This window comes from Schistocerca americana, chromosome 3 (assembly GCF_021461395.2).
Source record: "Schistocerca americana isolate TAMUIC-IGC-003095 chromosome 3, iqSchAmer2.1, whole genome shotgun sequence".
Taxonomy (NCBI): domain Eukaryota; kingdom Metazoa; phylum Arthropoda; class Insecta; order Orthoptera; family Acrididae; genus Schistocerca; species Schistocerca americana.
Genome location: NC_060121.1, coordinates 905,431,945 through 905,454,369, shown reverse-complemented (window position 1 = coordinate 905,454,369; position 22,425 = coordinate 905,431,945).

Below are 22,425 nucleotides of genomic sequence, written 5' to 3'. Positions count from 1 at the left end.
TGTCATCTCGACTGCTGGTGATACGAGGCCGAAGGGATCCAGCACGGCGTTCCGTATTACCCTCCTAAACCCACCGATTTCATATTCTGCTAACAGTCACTGGATCTCGACCAACGCGAGCAGCAATGTCGTGATACGATAAACCGCAATCGCGAAAGGCTACAATCCGAACTTTATCAAAGTCGGAAACGTGATGGTACGCATTCCTCCTCCTTACACGAGGCATCACAACAATGTTACACCAGGCAACGCCGGTCAACTGCTGTTTGTGTATGAGAAATCGGTTGGAACCTTTTCTCATGTGAGCGCGTTGTAGGTGTCAACACCGGCGCCAACCTTGTGTGAATGCTCTGAAAAGCTGATCATTTGCATATCACAGCATCTTTTTCCTGCCGGTTAAATTTCGCGTCTGTAACATGTCATCTTCGTGGTGTAGCAATTTTAATGGCCAGTAGTGTATTTGTTCACCAATTTGAAGAAATGGCTGGCAGGACAAAGGTTTTATTCAAGCGAGGAGGTGATTGCAGCAACTAATAGCTACTTTGCAGACTTGGACAATTTCTATTACTCGGAAGCGATCAACAAATTAGAACAGCGTTGGACGAAGTGTATAAGCCTAGAAGGAGACTAAGTCGAAAAAATAAAAAAGGTTTACCCCAAACACGTAAGTAGTTTTTATTTTTCCACGGACTTTTCAAACGCCCATAGTGAGAACAATGATGACATAAAAAGAAAAATGCAGGCACCATCGCTGTACATGGGGGCTGTCCATGCACGTGGGGGCTGCCCAACGTGGAAGCGTACAGCGTGAAACCTCCCCTTAGAAAAATTAATGAATGACTGTGCTGGTAAACCTCTACGTTATTTGATTTTCAAACAGCTGAGCAAAACTGAACGTACTCAGACATTTCTCTCTTTACTTATTCTGATCAACACTAAACTGACACACAATATTTTTAGCGCAACGCAATCTGACTTTCAATAATCTCTACAAAAGAATGGCCCTGACTAACGATAACCTATACCTTTCATGAATCACTTACCTCACAATAATCTTCGTTACTCGAACTACTGCAATACAGCGAGCGCCAATATTGCCAGCTAAATAAAGGATTCTCACTACTGAAGGCACTAACTACTGATAGGCATAGTTAGCAAATGAAAGATTTTGATAGAGAACAAACAATGTATTTACCTTAAAAGTGTTCAAAAGTCATCATATATATACATATATAAATTCATGCTATCCAGTATTACAAATTTACTCTTTCTGGTGGACACACGTCCAGATCGTCCGCTCTAAAAATTCTGCCATCTCTCTTCCCACATCCACCACTGCTGGCGGCTCACCTCCAACTGCGCAACGCTGTGCGTTGTCAGCATCCAACTGCCCAACACTACAATAACAGACAATATGAGAACCAAAACAATTATTATCAAGGGAGAGAGAATAACTTCAGACGCAACTGTCCACCGCGCAGTTACGATTCGGGGAGAAATTCTTGACCACGTGACCGACAAGAAAGAAACTATGGAATCTACCAACATGACGACAGACGATATAATCGTAACGGCAGACCTGGATTGCATCAGAACTGGCGGGATTCAAACAGGGCAGGGCCCTCGCGACAAGGTGAATTTATGGAAGTTAGGTATCCTAATCCCAATAACGACGCGCGCCAACAAAAAGAGGGTAGGCAATGACTCACACCGCTGGCAGCCACAAAACGTACTTATGAAGCTGACGACGTAGCTGCTGTGGCTAGTAATTACGTGGCAATGGAATATATTACGGACATCTTGCTCCAGGAACACGACGTAAAACATAACAACATTGCATCAGTAAGTGTGTGTATTTGATATCTTTGTTATTGTAATTATGAAATTTTTTTTTCAAATCTGTATTGGCCACTGCCCAAAACAATTTGTAAAATTTTTTGTGGGGAGCATGGGGGCTATGTAAGTAGGCTGTTTAGATTTTTATGTTGGTAACGCCACGTAGCACTCTGTATGAAAATAACTGGCTGTGCTGTGTGCAGTCTGTGGCTGGTTGGCATTGTTGGAGTATTCGCTATTGTAGTGTTGGGCAGTTGGATGTGAATAGCACGTAGCGTTGCGCAGTTGGAGGTGAGCCGCCAGCAGTGGTGGATGTGGGACGAGAGATGGCAGAATTTTGAGAGCGGACGATTTGGACGTGTGTCCATCAGAAAGAATAAATTTGTAATACTGGATATCACGAATTGATATATATATATATATATATATATATATATATATATATATATATATATATATATATATATTATATGATGACTTTTGAACACTATTAAGGTAAATACATTGTTTGTTCTCTATCAACTATGCCTATCAGTAGTTAGTGCCTTTAGTAGTTAGAATCCTTTATTTAGCTGGCAATATTGGCGCTCGCTGTATTGCAGTAGTTCGAGTAACGAAGATTTTTGTGAGGTAAGTGATTCATGAAAGGTATAGGTTATTGTTAGTCAGGGCCATTCTTTTGTAGAGATTATTGAAAGTCAGATTGCGTTGCGCTAAAAATATTGTGTGTCAGTTTAGTGTTGATCAGAATAAGTAAAGAGAGAAATGTCTGAGTACGTTCAGTTTTGCTCAGCTGTTTGAAAATCAAATAACGTAGAGGTTTACCAGCACAGTCATTCATTAATTTTTCTAAGGGGAGGTTTCAAGTGGGTCATCATAGCAGCCGGCGCAGTGTTTCACGGAGGACTACTCGCGTCTTGCGCCGACAGACCGAGGTCATGGTCAGGCGGGCGCGGCGGCACTGGATGCAGCTGCCGGTGAAAGCGGCTGCGGCTGCGGCTGCTGTGGCCTCGGCAAGGTCGGCTCTACAGCACCGGTGGCCACCTGCAGCGCCACACTCGGGATGAGGTGCGCACTGGTTACACGCGCGGCGAGTGGCTCGATGGCGAACAGCTGTACTGTCACAGTCGGTCGCAGTACGAGGTGTAAAGAAACTGGTCCTCTACTTCTAAAAAAAAAACCTTTTAAATAATAAAGCATCACCTATACAAGGAGTCTGATTACCGCTGTTAGTCATGGACGAAAAAGAAAAAAAAATTGTATAGTCTTTGTCAGAATGTGCAGAATCTGATGTGAGGCCAATAAGACGTCAATTTTAATCTAAATATGGTATGCCAATGTTTACGCAATAAAAAAAATAGATAATTCAGTACAATTATTACATAGATGCGATGAATCACTTTGACGGGGTCCAAGTGAACAATTAAAGTCAATATAATTCCAGTAAACTTGCAAAAGTGAAAAAAAATAACATTGTAGGGGCCTACATAGACATTGCGCATCTGCTAGATGCCCACGAAATACGTAATTTTGTTTTGAAGCTGACAGCCAATGAGAAAATAGGTGCCGTTTTCAAGCTGTAATTGGGGACAGCGTTAGCTGGTAATATACGTAATTTTTATGGTAAGTAATTTTACTACACAAAAAATAAAATATGTACTCCCTCCAAAAGAAGTTACAAACAAACATTGAAATAAAATTATAATGAGCAGCAAAATGTCTCAGAAGAATTTTGAAAGAAAATTATTAATTTAACTTTAATTTGGCGTGTTTTTAACACTGTCAACAAGACGAAATAATGGAAAGAACATTTATTGGTACTAAACAAGCCCACATCTCGTGGTCGTGCGGTAGCGTTCTCGCTCCCCACGCCCGGATTCCCGTGTTCGATTCCCGGCGGGGTCAGGGATTTTCTCTGCCTCGTGATGGCTGGGTGTTGTGTGCTGTCCTTAGGTTAGTTAGGTTTAAGTAGTTCTAAGTTCTAGGGGACTGATGACCATAGATGTTAAGTCCCATAGTGCTCAGAGCCATTTGAACCATTTTTTTGAACTAAACAAAATTGAGATATTGTGACACTACTTTTAAAATAGATAATTTAACTGCAATTGTCTTTAATTTTGAAATGAGAGAGAGAGAGAGAGAGTAATAATTTTCTTTTAATGTCTTAACTGTTGCTGCAGGCAGTGCGATGACGTCAGCGGTGTTCCGCGCGGACAATGTGTGAAGTAAATCCTGGTTAGTGGCGTGAAGATAGTAATATGACTTATTAAACAGTAGCAAAATGAATGAACAAACAATGTGACGTATTAACAAATAAAGAATAGTTGAAATAAATGATACATATGTACTACGACAAGGTAATGCACAAAAGAAAAAAAAATATTATCGACGTAAGGGCAAAGCAATGTCTTTACAGACGGGCTTTTAATAAGTAGTATCGGCCAGTTTCGGCTGAAAAAGCGCGGAATTTGTTTTGGGACCTCGAGGAATATTCCCGCTTCAGCTCCTGTAGTTTAAGTTCCACCAGATGGAGGCGCTGTGCATGACGTTCAAAATGGCGTCTGTAGGCGAAATGCGTTCCAAGCAGGGAGCTGTCATAGGGTTTCTTTTGGCGAGAAACGCAGCTGACCATAGACGCGTGCAGAATGTCTACGGGGATCTGGAGGTAAACAAAAGCACGGTGAGTTGTTGGACGAGGCGCAATAAGGTCACGCAAATCCGTCCGACATCCCCGTGCCGGCCGGCCGCAAACAGCTGTGATGCCTGCAATGTTGGAACGTGCGGACACTCTCATTTGAAGTGATGGACGGATCACAGTCGAACACCTCGCTGCTCAGCTGGACTTCTCTGTTGGTACTGCTGACTCACTCGTCCACCAGTTGGGGTACTCAAACGTTTGCTCCCGCTGAGTTCCTCGCCACCTAACAATACACGATAAAGGGAAATGGAGGACCAACACCGTTACTCACAAGCGTCTTCTAACCCGACTGCGTGCGTATGGAATGTCGCCTCAGTTGTGCGACTGGATTCGTGATATCCTTACAGAAAGCTGACAGTTCGTAGTAAGAGACGGAAAGTTATCGAGTACAACAGAAGTAATATGCGGCGTTCCCCAATAAAGTGTTATAGGCCCTCTATTGTTCCTGATCTATATTAACGACATAGGAGACAATCTGAGTAGTTGTCTTAGATTGTTTGCAGACGATGCTGTCTTTTACCGTCTTGTGAAGTCATAAGATGATTAAAACGACTTGAAAAATTATGTAGATAAGATATTTCTATGGTGCGAAATGTGGCAACTGACCCTGAATGAGGAAAAGTGTGAAGTTATGCACATGAGTACTAAAAGAAATCGGCTAATTTTCGATTACGCAATAAGTCACACAAATCTGAAGGCTATAAATTCGTGTTTTAATGTTTTTGAGAAGTCAACCACTACGGGGGATGAAATAGGGTCATATTGATTAACTGATTCATTATTCAGTGAATCAGCTCAAATCCCTAAGGATAGAAACCTGAAGTTTGGAGAGGATATGGAGCTTACACTGTAGGCATCGTTTAAGAAGGGATTGTCCGAAATTCCACTCCTAAGGGGGGGAAAATAGGCGATGAAAGGCTTTTTGAAAGTATGTCACTACTAAGAGACTTTTTGAAGCCTGAACTACGAAAACTGGTATTTAGTTTCTCAGTCAGAAAAAAATACGTGTTTCAGCATTTTTGGAAATTCAACCACTAAAGATGTAAAATAAGGGGGGGGGGGGGGAATTTTTTTAAAAGTAAATAATTACTAAAGCTCTACTAAACGATTTTTAAAGCTACATGTATGACAACTGGTATTTGATTTCTGGGTTGGAAATAAAAAAACTGCGTGTTTCAGTGTTTCTGGAAATCAAACAACTAAGAGAGTGCAATGGGGGATTAAAATTTTTAAGAAAATATTTCGTTACATTAAAAAAATTTTAAAGCTAAGTTTATGGAAATCGGTACTTTACTTCTCGGTTAGATATAGATAAATATTTGTTAAGGGATGAAAGTTGCCGTGGGAACATCTCCACAAGAACGCAGAAGGCATGATTAACAAAAACTTTGGAATTCAGCTACAAGAATCTCCTTTTGGTCAGAAGTACAACCGCAAAATACCACGCTTATATGGCCTCAATTAGCATAAGAAGCTTAGGTGGTGTTGCAATTTGTGAAGAACATAAAAATTCGATTAAATAAAAACAAAGAAACATCTCTGCAGACCATACAGTCCAAGCGAGCGAAGCAGCGAGCGCTAGCTAGTATTTCATATAAAAAATTAGTATTTCATATTTAAAAATTTAAAATGTTATCGCAATCTGCTGATTGAGACGTATATTCTTACGTTAAATGTTTAACACATTTAAGTATTAAATGCAGAAACCGTGTATATGTCTTTCAGACAGTGTAACTTGTAACCTCCCCACCGAAATTTGAAAGAAAGAAATATGAAATATGACAATATTTAATTATGAATGCTAATGGACACTGCTCTAAGCGTAACCTGCCCACAATGAAATGTACTGACAATGGCAACAAAAATGTGAAATTCGCAATCTGACTTAAGTATAAGTTTTTCATAAAAAAAAATTAAAGTCCATTCAGTGACAAGAAAATTCAATTAAACCGAAACATCGGTCTTTGGCCCTGTGTAAAACAATCAGAATTAAAGTCTTACCTCAGAATAACTGGATGTCAAATTTCTGCTCTTATTTCTGCGCACGGCTTGGAGGAACTGCATTGCAAATAATAATATTCCCTTTTTTTTCTGTGAATTTACTGAAATTTTTCTTCAAAAGAAGTGGAATGAAATGGGAAGTGCAACGAAATCTTTAGTTCAATAAAAAATAAAATTTTTGAAAAATGCTTTTGAAATCAAAATTATTATTGGGGGACTTGTTAGAGATTGATTACAATAAATAAGTTTTACATTGTCTAATGATTATATTAATTAACAGTATACCTCATTCAGCATCTTCACCAGTGTTGCCGACCGCCTACATCACACAACCGCACTGGGCTGCTACTACTGACCGACCGCTCTGCATGACGACTATTAGCGTACTGCACTGCACGACTACTACTGACAGAGTACTGCCCTCAACTAGACAGAGCTACAGACTCGCAACGACTACTGACAGAGTACTGCTCTGCATAGCGACAACTAGCGAACTGCTCGCAACACTCGCGCGGTCAAGCGCATACTCTCTGGTCACAGATGCTACAATGCCTCGCCATCGCTGCTATGTTACATACGTATGTTACATACGTGTTTCATAACCCTCCACTGGGGGGGCAAAATTTTGGCAGCGATGGTGAGTCATTTGGACTTGCCAAGCGCGGCAAAATTTTTCTTTAATTAACAAAATCCTACAACTTACAGAATATTTAAATGTTGTGCACACGCACTAAGTACAAAATATATCAGACAAAGACAAAATGTGAATACAAAACATAGTAGCAAATCAGAAAAATGTATATACAAATTTTTTGACAGATAACAAAGTGCACAGGCACTGAAAAAATTCTTTAGCATATTCAGAACAAATAAACAGACTGGCAAAATATTATGTTGACAAGTGACATGAGTGCACATGCACTGTAGTTCAGAAAATAAAAAAATGTATATACAATATAAAAGACAAGAGTGTACATATACTGTACTTCAGAACAAATCGAAAAATGTCTTTAGCATTTTCGCAATAAATAAACATAATGGCAAGAAAATCATGTCCAAAGTGCACATGCACTGAAAAATGTCTTTAGCATTTTCACAACAAATAAACATAATGGCAAACATCATGTCGACCAGTGACATAAGTGTACTCGCACTGGAGTTCAACAAATCGAAAAAATGTATAACCTATGAACATAAATGATGTTACCAAAAAAAATTTTTTCTTTTTTTTTTTTTTTTTTTTTATGTGACAAGAATCAGGATAGGAAAGGGAAGGATTGCATCATGGTTGTAGCACTTTAGATTGCACACAGCTGTTCTGAAAGTCCATATCTTTCCACAGAAGTACAACACCAAGTGACACAACTTGAAGTTCTTTTCCCATCAGAATTTATCAGTGTAGCCAAGACACTGAACTGTCGTAGTAATGTTCCATGTTTTCATTTTGGCAGTACATTACGTACACCAAACAGTGGGACCATAATAACGTCTTCATCGCTCACGGTGGTGGACAGCATGTCGTGTCAACACCACGCTCTTACAAGGCACACCATCGTAGAATTAGTGCAAAACCAAAGATAGTGCTCCATGATCACTAGGATAAACAGGACAAATGGACATTGCAGTAATTCAGGGTAGTTAGCTCATGAGGTGAAGGACATTAAGTCACATAATATTGTCAATTACAGTAGTAGTTTGCGGTATTCATAACCCAGTTATTGAACATTTCTGTACCATGTATGTAGTATTACAGAAAAATGTTCATTAATTGTTTTACATAGAATCAGTAATCTTCTTTTCCTAGTTACAAAATGTAGCATGGTTAATTAATCATTTGTCATTCCAATATAGTAAGAATCATTAGCCTTCTCCTGATTACAAAGCATTATTAAACAGTCACATTCTTTTCCAGTTACAGAGTATAATTAAGAATCATTAACCTTCTCCTAATTACAGTTAATTAATCATTTGTCATTCCAATAATAATCATTAGCCTTTTCCTAATTACAGGTAATTAATCATTTGTCGTTAATTAATCATTTGTCATTCCACTAGTAAGAATCATTAGTCTTCTCCTAATTACAAAGCATTATTAAACAGTCACATTCATTTCCAATTACAAAGTATGGCATCGTTAATTAATTATTTGTCATTCCAATGTAGTAAGAATTATTACCCTTCTCCTAATTACAAAGCATTATTAGACAGTAATTAAGATTCATTAGCCTTCTAATTACAAAACATCCTAATTACAGTTAATTAATCATTTGTCATTCCAATCTATTAAGAATCATTAGCCTTCTTCTAATTACAAAGCATTATTAAACAGTCACATTCTTTTCTGGTTACAAGGTATCAACATTGGAAACAAGAGCTAATCAATGGCATAATTAATAACAATTCTTCAAGTGACATTAATTATTGGCACTCAGTGGCCAGCAAGTATTGAACAGAATAAAACATAGTTCATCATTCAGTATTATTCAGATCATTACGAAGTCATTATTAAAATCAGTTAATTACAGTCAAATCATTAATAATCACAGGCATTATAAGTAGTATCATTACAATAAACAGTGTTCCTCCTTCAGTAGTATTCAGATCATTACAAAGTCATTATTAAAATCAGTTAATTACAGTCATAGCATTAATAATCGTGGGCATTATAAGTAGTCTCATTACCATAAACAGTGTTCCTCCTTCAGTAGTATTCAGATCATTACAAAGTCATTATTAAAATCAGCTAGTTACAATCAAAGCATTAATAATCATGGGCATTATAAGTAGTCTCATTACAATAAAACAGTGGCAGTTATTAGCTAGTGACAAAGCATTATCTTAAATATATACTTTTTTTTTGTCTCATTAAGAAGTCATTACTGAAGCGACATACTATTCAGAGCTAATCAGTATTATTCAGAATTATCATAAACTATTGACATTATGTGGGACTGGTAATACATTTTTTTGGTAGCAATGCATTGCGTTGGGATCGATAATTAATTGCTGAAACATAACACTATTTGCTTTTGACCTATTGCAGCAAATGAGGATAGTAACGTCATTCGTCATGAGTCAGCTGTAGCAAGGTTATGTAACAAGGCAGTATATGTGATCACATTTATAAACGATAAACACAAATGGGTAAAAATATAAAAATGCAAGTACTAGAACAGGTATAATAAGTAACAGGTTTAGTAAGTATCATGAAAAGCTTCTCCTGGAAAAAATACAAAAACGGATCATTGACCTGAAAGAAGAAACGCACACTATGCTGAAAAGTAGTGAACTTCGAATTAACAGGTAGTGAAATGTGTATAAAATATGTTCCATAGCTGTCCTTTCCAAAACTTTCCGTCATCCTACTATGCAATATAACACCTGCTGTCAAAACAAACTGCAACAAATACTTAAATAACTACATAGCATAAATATAAAACTCCAACATTATCCTCATCTGTAAAGAAAAAAAAACTTCATTATTCATTATCCATATTATCATAACTTCATTATTATCATCACCTGTAAAGAAAAACTTCATTATTCATAATACCATATCCTTCATCATTATTCATCAGTATTCATTATCATCTGCAAAAAATAACTTCCTTACTCATTATACAACTATTCCTTATCTCTAGCATATTTCATCACTAAAACTAAGATGTGTAGTTCAGTCTGACAGCCTGCATCAATCACCTTGTATTCTGAAAGAAAAAATTAGTTAAGACTGCTATTCTGTGATGAGTATAGTATATTCTTGTTAATGCTTGTTAATCCTGATCCATTTACTCTTCCTCATAAAGCTATTGCATCTTCTTTCGTTTATTCCGCAGGTGAAATTCCCATTTATGTTAAATTTATTTCTTAGAATCATCATTCCTTTCTGAAATTGATCAACAAAGATTAATGTCCTGCATTTAAATCATATACCCACTAAATAATAACTGGTTTATGGTAACATACTTAAGCATACAGCATAACATGACAGAAAACGTAATATGTCAAAGACATTGACAGTGTTCAGATGCAAAAATGTACACAGAATATCACAGTGCAGCAGCAAAAGAAAAAATGTAAAACAGTCACGATGTTGAGATATCATAGGGCAAAAAAAAAGTCAAAGTCGACTGGTGTGTGTTATATCTTAACTATTTCACAATACATACAAACAAAACTGGAGTACAATCATATACACAAAAAAGTGGAAAATGTGCACGGTCTGATGTGTAACGACAAGAAAAGCGACCTGCTAACCTTACCTTGCCGGGCACTTGCCAAGAAAAAATACGATAATCATCAGTAATTAGTCACGTGAAATGATTGCATTAGTAAATGGCATCATAGTGTGTTGAATCATACAGTGGTTTCACTCAATAAACGGTTTAATGTTTGAGATATGGTGGTTGCCTTTCGATTTTCTGGTTCTCAACGTTTCGACGTGTACAACATTGGGGTGAGGAATGCTGCGAATCCGATATGGACCTGCGTATAGAAGTTCAAATTTACTGCACTTACCTTTTAATTTACTGGATAAATAGTGTGTACGTATCAATATCTTCTGTCCAACGTGAAAGTCGCGGCGTGTACAAACCTGTTTTTGCTGTCTTCTCCGGCGCTCTGCGGCACGTTTGATGTTGTTCAGCGCAATGTCAATTATTTCGTGGTGTCGTAATCGACGAGATGTAGGAAATGTTATTAATTCTTTAATTTTGTTAGGTGGTTCAACGTTTTTCAGTATAACAGTCGGAGATAGCATAGTGGATTCATTTGGAATGGAATTAATTACATCTTGGAATGAGAGTATGTGTGTATCCCAATCAATATGTCTTTTGTGGCAGTATATTCTACACAGTTTACCAATTTCCTTCATTAATCTTTCACAGGGGTTCGAAGAAGCGTGGTACTTGGATATATAGATCGGAGAAATGTTTCTAGCTCGTAACATGCGTGTCCATACGCTACTACGAAATTGTGATCCATTGTCAGAAATTACTTTCATCACATGCCCTACATGAAATAGAAAATGTTTTACAAATGCTTTAGAAACAGTTTTAGCAGTAGCTTTGCGTAATGGAGTGAAAGTAACAAATTTTGAAGTGAGCTCAACAGCGACAAAGATGTAGCAAAAACCTCTGTTAGTTCTCGGAATCGGACCAAAAATATCTACTGCGGCCATATGTCTTAATTTAACAGGTATAATGGGATATAATGGAGGAATATGTGAAGTGGTGTCTGATTTAGCTTTCTGGCAAATTTTACAAGACGCTAAAACTCGTCGTATACGTTTCTCCATGTTGGCAAAATAACAGTTCTGTCTCAGTATAAGAAAACATTTTCGTGCTCCGTAATGTGCGTAGCTTAAATGAGTGTACCAAATTAATTTGTTGACCAGTTCGTCAGGAATGCATAATAACCAATTGTTGCTGTCAGGATGAGAGCGGCGAAACAGAACGTCATTGCGTACAGTGTAATGGTTTCTAATCGTAACATTTTTTCTATCTTGCCAAAGGTGTTTAATTTCTTTCCACACATTGTCTTGTTTTGCAGAAGTTGGTTGCTACGTCTTGCTGATTGTTGCTCAGAGAACGCGATAGTGCGTCTGCTATAACATTTTGTGTGCCGGGAATGTGAACAATTGTAAAATTAAATTCTTGTAAATATAGTTTCCATCTACTTAACCTGTCGTGAGTAAATTTAGCTGAAAGCAAAAATTGTATTGCTCTGTGGTCTGTGTAGACGGTGGTATGTCTGCCATAAAGAAAGTGCCGAAATCTCGTAAAAGCCCATACAACACATAATGTTTCAAGTTCTGTAACGGAATAATTTCGTTCAGCAGGTGACAAAATGCGACTTGCAAATGCGATGTTTTTAGTTACTGTAGAACCATCTTCTTCAATTTCCTGGAAAATATGTACGCCTAAAGCGGTGTTGGAACTGTCGGTAGCAATGGAAAAATTTCTATTAAGATCTGTGTGCGATAAAAGTGGTGCATTCAACAAAGCATGTTTCAAATAACATTCTCGTGAACAAGATTCTGCGTGCCTAAATTATTGCTTACGTTATTGGAATATGCAATCTGTATTGTGTCTGGTCAAATTCTATCGTACGTGCTGTTATTTACGGGAGAATATTGTGGCATATCCACTATATGAACTGCTTTGTTATTTCTTACTGACGTGTTACGCTATGGATGACACCTATTGTCTGTTTCATTCATGATTATTTGTTGTTGCTGATGTTGTTGCTGCTCATAAGATCGACTGTTATTAAATTGTACGCTGAAAATTGTGCTCATTATTTTTACGTTGGTCATGATAGTCATTCCTATACGGTGCATTGCGATAGGAATTCAAATACTGTGTTTTCTATACGAAGTTATTTCCTTTGCTGCCGTGCGTTACTATTTGTTGGATCTGGGACTATACGTGCACGCGGCGAAACATTAAAGTTTGGTTGACCTTGTAGACTGCATTGTTGGTTAGGTATGCTAAGCGGCTGACTTTCATGCTATTGTAGTGAAAAACATCTATTGTTACAAAAATGTGGTTGCGACTGCCGAGAATTTTGTACATACTGATGATTACGATTTTATCTGTTAATAAAGTTACGGCGGTAGTTGTCATTACGGGAGTGCTTAATAAAATTGTCACATTCAGTAAAGATTTGTCATATCCGGTTTTCATTACATATTCTTAATCCTAGACAGAGCAATAGTTAAAGAGCTATTTTGATAGATATAAAGGATAGTAGAAGAAAAGGCAGCAGTGCAGAAAACTAAAGATGAAATAGCACTACTACAGCTCGGGGCCCTATGCTCGCTACGGCACATATTCATTAAAGCGTAATGAATCCCCTGAGGTCATTTACGCACTGCAGATAAATTTTAGCTTTTGTGTTACAAGCAATAGCGGTAAAATTCCAAAGGTAAATCGCTGTATTCTTGCTAATTCCAGTTTCTGCATAATACGTAATGCTGATGAAAATACAAAAATAAATTGTCGCATCTGGTTCAAAGCTAGTTTCTGCATTACAGGTAATAGCGGTGAATGTACAAAGATAAATTGTCGTATACAGCTCAAAGCGTGTACCTGTGTTCTGTCATTATTACGTTCTTTACATTTTCTGGCGGATAAAAATTGCTCGTAATCTACGTTCTCGTCATTGAATTTGAAAACAGGTTCGGGTTTGTGTGTGAATCTGTTTGTCTGTGTCATTTCGGATTTCAAGTTGCGTAGCTTTTCAGATTTTAAGTCGCGTGGCTTTTTGGATTTTAATTCGCGTAGTCTCTGTAAATTGCTCACATTATACGCGCTGCGTGACTCTGACAAATGCTCGCAACGTGGCGGTTTCTGTGACGTATTGGTGACTGAAATAGTTTTCGAATCTGTTACTGTAACACTTTCGTCAATTTGGTTGATCTGTCTTGCTAATTTCTCGTCAACTTCCATATTCGGAGTGTGTGAAACTTCCAGTGGCTCTAAATTAAACTCGTCGCTTATCTGTACTGCGTTTTTACGGCATTGTTCAGTAACTACATTAACTTCGTGTATCTGTGTTGCGTTTGCTGAACATTGTTCAGTGACTGCTTTAACTTCGTCTTTATGTAATTCTGTTGTGCTTACACGTGTGCTACTTAATTCTTGTGCAACAGTGCCAACTTTTTCATTACTGTTATTAGCACAAGTCTTAGTATCCACACGTAATTGTCCTCTATTATCATAATAATGCGCGGCAATGGCTTCAATCTGTTCATTAAGCTGTTCATTCCGTTCACTAAGTTGTTTGATTTTTTTATTAATGTTGTCTTGTTCTTCATTCGATTGTTTATACCTTTCATTAATTAATTTACTTTGTTTGAGATCGTTTTCCAGTTTTTCATTCATTAGTCGTAAAAAAGCCATTATTTGATCCCAGACATTATTACCTACTCTATTATCTGTGCTGTTTGACGGTGTATTTGCAAGTGTCGCGTTTTGCGTGACTATTTGGTCATTCTGTAATTTACAAAAACGTTTCTCACTCGAGTCCGTCGTATTTTCGGTACACTGACCACTTTCATTAGACAAATTTGTCTGTTCGTCACGAGAATTTTTCAAACCGGGTGTGTTAGGCTGGGCAGTGCTCATTACAATAGAGCGTCCCGCGTCATCAATTGTCGTCAAATCAACACAAGACACAATCAAGTTCGTTTGTTCATCATTAAGGTCTACATCATTACTAATTGTTGGAACGCACTGATTGTTAGTGAACGCAGGATTGTCATCATTACACTGCGTGTCATATGTCCTATCGGTCACGTTGTTTAAGTCGGTAGTTTCATTCAAAATACTTCGCGATACACTATTCACAGTCTTTCGCGGCATTTTAACAATAGTCAAAATTATTCACAAAACAATTAAGCACATATGCAAAAGCAACACACAAATACAACAAAGCAACAAATTGCCGTTGACCTGTAGAGAGAAAGTCACAAGATTAGTAAAAACGTTGCGCTAAATCCTAATTATATTAAAGCAAATAAGAGCAGATATCTGACTGTTGTTCAAAAGACTCTCAACGAAATACGATCCTGGACTGGGTGTCGCCAAGTGTAACCTCCCCACCGAAATTTGAAAGAAAGAAATATGAAATATGACAATATTTAATTATGAATGCTAATGGACACTGCTCTAAGCGTAACCTGCCCACAATGAAATGTACTGACAGTGGCAACAAAAATGTGAAATTCGCAATCTGACTTAAGTATAAGTTTTTCATAAAAAAAAATTAAAGTCCATTCAGTGACAAGAAAATTCAATTAAACCGAAACATCGGTCTTTGGCCCTGTGTAAAACAATCAGAATTAAAGTCTTACCTCAGAATAACTGGATGTCAAATTTCTGCTCTTATTTCTGCGCACGGCTTGGAGGAACTGCATTGCAAATAATAATATTCCCTTTTTTTTTCTGTGAATTTACTGAAATTTTTCTTCAAAAGAAGTGGAATGAAATGGGAAGTGCAACGAAATCTTTAGTTCAATAAAAAATAAAATTTTTGAAAAATGCTTTTGAAATCAAAATTATTATTGGGGGACTTGTTAGAGATTGATTACAATAAATAAGTTTTACATTGTCTAATGATTATATTAATTAACAGTATACCTCATTCAGCATCTTGACCAGTGTTGCCGACCGCCTACATCACACAACCGCACTGGGCTGCTACTACTGACCGACCGCTCTGCATGACGACTATTAGCGTACTGCACTGCACGACTACTACTGACAGAGTACTGCCCTCAACTAGACAGAGCTACGGACTCGCAACGACTACTGACAGAGTACTGCTCTGCATAGCGACAACTAGCGAACTGCTCGCAACACTCGCGCGGTCAAGCGCATACTCTCTGGTCACAGATGCTACAATGCCTCGCCATCGCTGCTATGTTACATACGTATGTTACATACGTGTTTCAAACTCATGTCGCGCAAATTATACAGACTATATTCATCCAGTATTTGAGAATAACAGCACTTAGCGACTTCCAGCAAACTTCACACGTAACTGCAGAAATTTTAGAAACTTTTTCTAACGGACACTGCCAACAAAACAAAGAAAGGAAAATAAAATTATCGGCTACTACATTTTTTATGTTCATGCAGTGAAACTTAAGCATTCGGCTTCGCATTTTAATTTATTCCTTGTTTGCTATTAACTCTATTCGCAACACTTTTTGCAGATAGTATCCAAATATATCACTGAATCTGCCTCGAAAATTACGTTTTTATACGACGCATAGTTCAGGAGACATGACATCACAAGCATTGAGATGCGTGTAGAACACAGGTACACAATAATACTCACATTCTTCACAGGTGACATGGTGCTTTCGATTTTGCTACCACAGGCCCCCTGACAGACGAGGTGAATATCCCGCGTACTGTAACAGCGCCCCTACCTGTTTGCGTCCGAGGCACGCTGCGTGTTTCATTAGTGCAACCTACCCAGACTACACTTACTCAGTCAATAATCCGAACCTAATAAAACCAACATAACTAGCGCTTTGCGTCTTCAGTCATAAATGCTGCACAAGCTTAACGTAAAAAATTTAACACATTAAGTCATTTCTAAAGTCATCCGACGTTTGCAGCTGTTTTACACATGGGAACTCGCTTCTTTGAAGTCTTGTAATAGGAGCCGCAGACGTTTGAAAGAAGGTTTAACACTTCTACTTAATTATTATCTACTCGTCGGTAAGGTAATCCTCAAAACTTCGAAGACAGATGAACTGACTTATCAAAAGTGCATGTCGTCTGATGTTTTCTAGAATCATAAGAAGAAGGTTAAAACAAAAGTTTTCCCCACGTAACTGAAATATTCGTAGATTGCCTGGATCTTCATGAACTGTGTGGTTTACAGTGAAGGTGATCGGTTCTAGTTTTTAAACATTCATTCTTCCGTTCATAACAGCTGATCAAAGCCATAATGACACATTGCAAAGAGGCCGAGTTGTACAGTATGTCTTCGTAAAACAACTGACTGGTTCACAAATCAAGAAACATACTTTTTCATAACTTTAAATTTTAGTGAAATAATATTCATGTAACTAACACAGATCACACTTCGAGATATCAGCTCAAACTGCCCGTCCCAGCAGCCTCGCTGCATCCCTATTTATATATTCTAAATAATGGATGGTCACTTCGACGATTATTGCTTAATAATGACAACGTATTTTTAATCGTATTTACAATTAAAAGTTCCAAAGCTAAGATGTTCTGATTACATAGAATAATACGTCTAAAATTACAGAATTGAATAATATGTGAAATTTATAAAGTAAAAATGTTTTTAAATGTAAAAATTCCATCTAAATATGAGTACAATAACGAATTTCACAAAATTAATTAATACACGCTAATTACACAACGACTCACATTCCTAACAATAATTGAAACTAAGAGGGTAAAACGAAAGAGGTTTTGACTGACAGAATTTGTAACAGATGCCTAGTATTTTATTATTAGGCGTATATCTGGTTACAACAATACGAGTTTAAGTAATAAAGTCAATAAGACAGAATGTTCTTTACAGATTTCATCTTAAATTTACGTTTTACAATATGTGCCTTCATTTGCAAGCGACAGCATAACTTCTTGAATGAATAAACTACATTTGTAAAAGTCCAATTATTTGAATAATTACAGTTGGTGATTAATACCGTATATTTTATTCCTACCATTTTCACTAATTCAAGCCTTTCCCATTACTACAATGAATGCCACAGTTTGTTAAAATACATCGTCGTTTGTTTTATTTTGTATTAGTGTCTGGTAATTAGTCTCCAATTTAGTGTCATTTTTATGAAATTCACGAATCACCACAATGCCAATCATTTTAAAGTGAGGTATTGTATTACACGATGTCAGGGAATCGAAGTTTTCATTAAGTCTTTGTATATTAGGTATATTACAAAGGAAAGGCGGACATCGTAAAACGTAACGACGCTGTTGCCAGGCGTGAGTGGTGAAACAGAACTTTTCATCCTCGAAAAAGAGAAATACTCTCTGTGACTCTAGAATGTGAAGCAAGGAGCTCAAACGCATCGAACTAGTACTGCGAGAAACAGGTGCTGGAAGACGCATTTTCTACTGCGGTAAGAATTATTACTGAAAATATGAATGTATTAATCTATACAAAGAACAGCGCCATATCTCAAAAGGGAAATGGGTAAATGCGGCTACCTCTTCGTATCTTCAAAGGTCTTATATAATAATGATTTAACGAAGAAATCTGAGTGGTCGTGAGTTGCGAAGAAGCTATTGAGTGCAGTTTATATTGCTAAGCAATGTGAGGTTTGTTAACACACGTCTCTTACCGCCAACGTATTGCACAATGTCATTACTATCAAAGGCTTGGAGGGTAAAATGTAACGTGGTCGTCTTACTAACAAAAAATGACTGCAGTAGTGATTAGATAATGAGATTTAGCTGAACTCTTTGGCTCCCAATTTCTTTTCCCTCCTCGGGAAACTTCCGTGAAAGGGTACAAAGAACACGAGGAATATAGAGTGATTTAATATGCCATCGTCATCGCTAAAACCGGGCTTCATTATATATTACGTAAAGCCTTCCCAGGCGCCACACCAATTAAGGATGCCTCTCATACAATATACAGTTACCCGACCACTTAAGCTACTTTTGCTGCCAGTAAAAACTCTGGAATTCAAAGGAAAACATTTCCAGTGGCACTACGTGGAACCAGAAGCCACCGGCTTGGCAAGAACCTGACCTTTATCCAGATACCGGAGATTCCGCACCCAGAGACAAAGGCACGCCAGATATTCCGTGTATGGAACCCGCCTACAGAGTGCGTGCACGAAAAAGGATGCAATGGCGCAGGTTGATACAATTAATGGCGGTCCAAAAATGGGAAACAAAACTTATTCTTATCGAAGATAGACTTTGTGTCCCTTTTAATTCATGCCTGCTAAGTTCCGAGGACAGGAAAGAGGTGTTTGCAACTTCATATGAACATGTACAATGTACTGCATTATGTGGACAACCCCAACGATTACAGATGCCTAAAATAAGTTTTTCGGTTTTTTATGTGCAAGGAAGTGTTCTATTAGGTTAATATCAGTTGATTTTCGTGGTCGTGACATAATTATGAGTTATATGAAAAAACTAAAAACCCACCTCGATTGCGAAAAAAGTACCTAGTGTTAAAGTGTTAACCCAGGTTTTGGCGTAGATAACTACACCTTCTTCAGAACAACAATAAAACCCACAAGTGCCTAAGAAGACCTTTGTCAATGATTAAAAGAACAGCATAGCTATAGATTTATAAACGAAAAAGAAAAGGAAAACACAAACAGTACATATGTACAAAGTCAGAACCACTACTTAACTTAATGGTGTACGCTCCACCTCACACCGGCCTATGTTCGATGGGCCATGACCCGCCATTGAGTTTATGTCGGGTCATGGCCCATCGAACATAGGCCGGTGTGAGGTAGAGGGTACACCATTAAGTTAAGTAGTGGTTTTGACTTTGTACATATGTACTGTTTGTCTTTTCCTTTTCTTATTCGTTTATAAATCTATAGCTATGCTGTTCTTTTAATCATTGACAAAGCTCTTCTTAGATACTTGCGGGTTTTATTCTTGTTCTGAAGAAGGTGTAGTTATCTACACCGAAACCTGGGTTAACACTTTAACACTAGGTGCTTTTTTTCGCAATCGAGGCGGGTTTTTACTTTTTTAATATATTAACCAACGATTGCTGACGCGCTGTGATGTTGAAGGTTCTTAAATATGAGTTAATTATCATACTGCTCAAGCCGCCGTAGCACGATTCTGTTCTTGTGACACGGACAGTTATACTATTGGAATGTGTCATCGCCGTCGGGAAAGACATCAAGCATGAAGTAATGCAGGTCGTATACAATAATTTTCACGGTGAAACTTCTGGCAGACATAAACTGTGTGCCGGACCGGCATTCGAAACTGGGGCCTTTGCCGTTCGCGGGTAAGTGTACTAACCACTGCGCTACCCAAGCACCATTCACGACTAGACCTTCTGTAAGGGTGCGTCGTGAGTCTTGCTTGGATAGCTAGTTAGTGCAGCATTTGTCTGCGAAAGTGTTGATCAAGAAGTTTCGTATCAGCGCACGGTCCGCCGCATGGCGATGAAATCTTTCTGGAATTTTTCTCATTGTACACCTTAGCCACGGTGCCTGTGACTACGGCTAAAAAAAATCAACTAGAAACGGTACGACAATGATAAATGGAGTGCAACCAGCTGTTCTCAAAACTGTTAAAATTACAATAAAACTGACTGACAATAACAACTCGTTTCATCATTCAGATAACGTCTATAACTGCTTTTTAATAATGACTCATTCGTTAATGGCACATGTTCTACAAAACTGTGCGTAATTATTTAGACACGTATAATTATCTTAATACGAGCACTTGTATTTTATTACAAGACTTTTTACAAATTTTTTTCAGTGTTGAATAGTGGTATGAGGTGTGAAAGGTCTATATATATATTTATCACAGTTTTAATGATTTTAGGACATGACAATTGCTGACGTGTGCATAACTTTTCAGTTTTCTATAATTCATTATAAAAGCTTAAGAAAACTTTTAAAAAAATTTTTAGAGGTTTACAATTTCAGTTATTTGTGCTCTTGCCTATGCTTTTAAAATATGAGTTTTGAATGATTCAGACTAAGCTGTTATCCGCCACGTTTCGCCTATGTTTCCGTCCTCCCCCTTTCACCCCCTTCCTAGTTTCCATAATCCTCTTTTCCATAAATCATGTGTAATAGCAGAGGACGATATTTTAATCTCAGTCTTTTTTACCGTATGATGATATGATGTTCATTCATGGAAACATCTCAGATGGCTTGAAGGTGTTCCATGTGTCTACCTGTACGAAGCTTTGTGATCGATTTTGTCATATATGAAGACTGTAGCTGTTTGCCGAAACAAGTAATGTGATGTTTCATGTACAAACATCAAAAACAGTTTTGTACCACCTTGGTTCCGAGAGTTCCGGAACCTGTACAGAAAACTGGAATGTAAATCAACATAATCATCATTACCGCCCTTTTTATTGCTCATGAAATCCACACATTGTGTGTTCTACCACCATTCAGTGAGACCTTCAGAGGTGGTGGTCCAGATTGCTGTACACACCGGTACCTCTAATACCCAGTAGCATGCCTTTGCATTGATGCAAGCCTGTATTCGTCGTGGCATATTGTCCACAAGTTCATCAAGGCACTGTTGGTCCAGATTATCCCGCTACTCAACGGCGATTCGGTGTAGATCCCTCAGAGTGGTTGGTGGGTCACATCGTCCATAAAGAGCCCTTTTCAATCTATCCCGGGCATGTCCGATAGGGTTCACGTCTGGAGAACATGGTGGCCACTCTAGTCGAGTGATGTCGTTACCCTGAAGGAAGTCATTCACAAGATGTGCACGATGAGGGCGCGTATTATCGTCCATGAAGGCGAATGCCTCCCAATATAGTGATTGCACTATTGGCCGGTGGATAGCATTCACGTATCGTACAGCCGTTACGGCGCCTTCCATGACAACCAGCGGCGAGCGTCGGCCCCACATAATGCCACCCCAAAACAGCAGGGAACTTTCACCTTGCTGCACTCGCTGGAAAGTGTGTCTAAGGCGTTCAGCCTGACCGGGTTGCCTCCAAACACGTCTCTGACAATTGTCTGGTTGAAGGAATATACGACAGTCATCGATGGAGAGAACGTGCTGGCAGTCCTGAGCGGTCCATTCGGCATGTTGTTGGGCCCATCTGTACCGCGCTGCGTGGTGTCGTGGTTGCAAAGATGGACCTCGCCATTGATATCGGGAGTGAAGTTGCGCATCATGCAGCCTATAGTGCACGGTTTGAGTCGTAACACGATGTCCTGTAGCTGCACGAAAAGTATTATTCAACATGGTGGCGTTGCTGTCAGGGTTCCTCTGCAGTAGTAGCCCTTGGGCGGCCTGAGCGAGGCATGTCATAGGGCAGTTCCTGTCTCTCTGTATCTCCTCCATGTCCGAACAACATCGCTTTGGTTCACTCCGAGACGCCTGGACACTTCCCTTGTTGAGCGCCCTTCCTGGCACAAAGCAACAATGCGGACGCCTACGAACCGCCGTATTGCCCGTCTATTCATGATTGGACTACAGACAACTCTAGCTGTATACATCCTTCCTGGTGGAATGACTGGAACTGATCGGCTTCGGACCCACTCCGTCTAATAGGCGTTGCTCATGCATGGTTGTTTACATCTCTGGGCGGGTTTAGTGACATCTCTGAACAGTCAAAGGGACTGTGCCTATGATACAGTATCCACAGTCAACGTCTATCTTCAGGATCTCTTG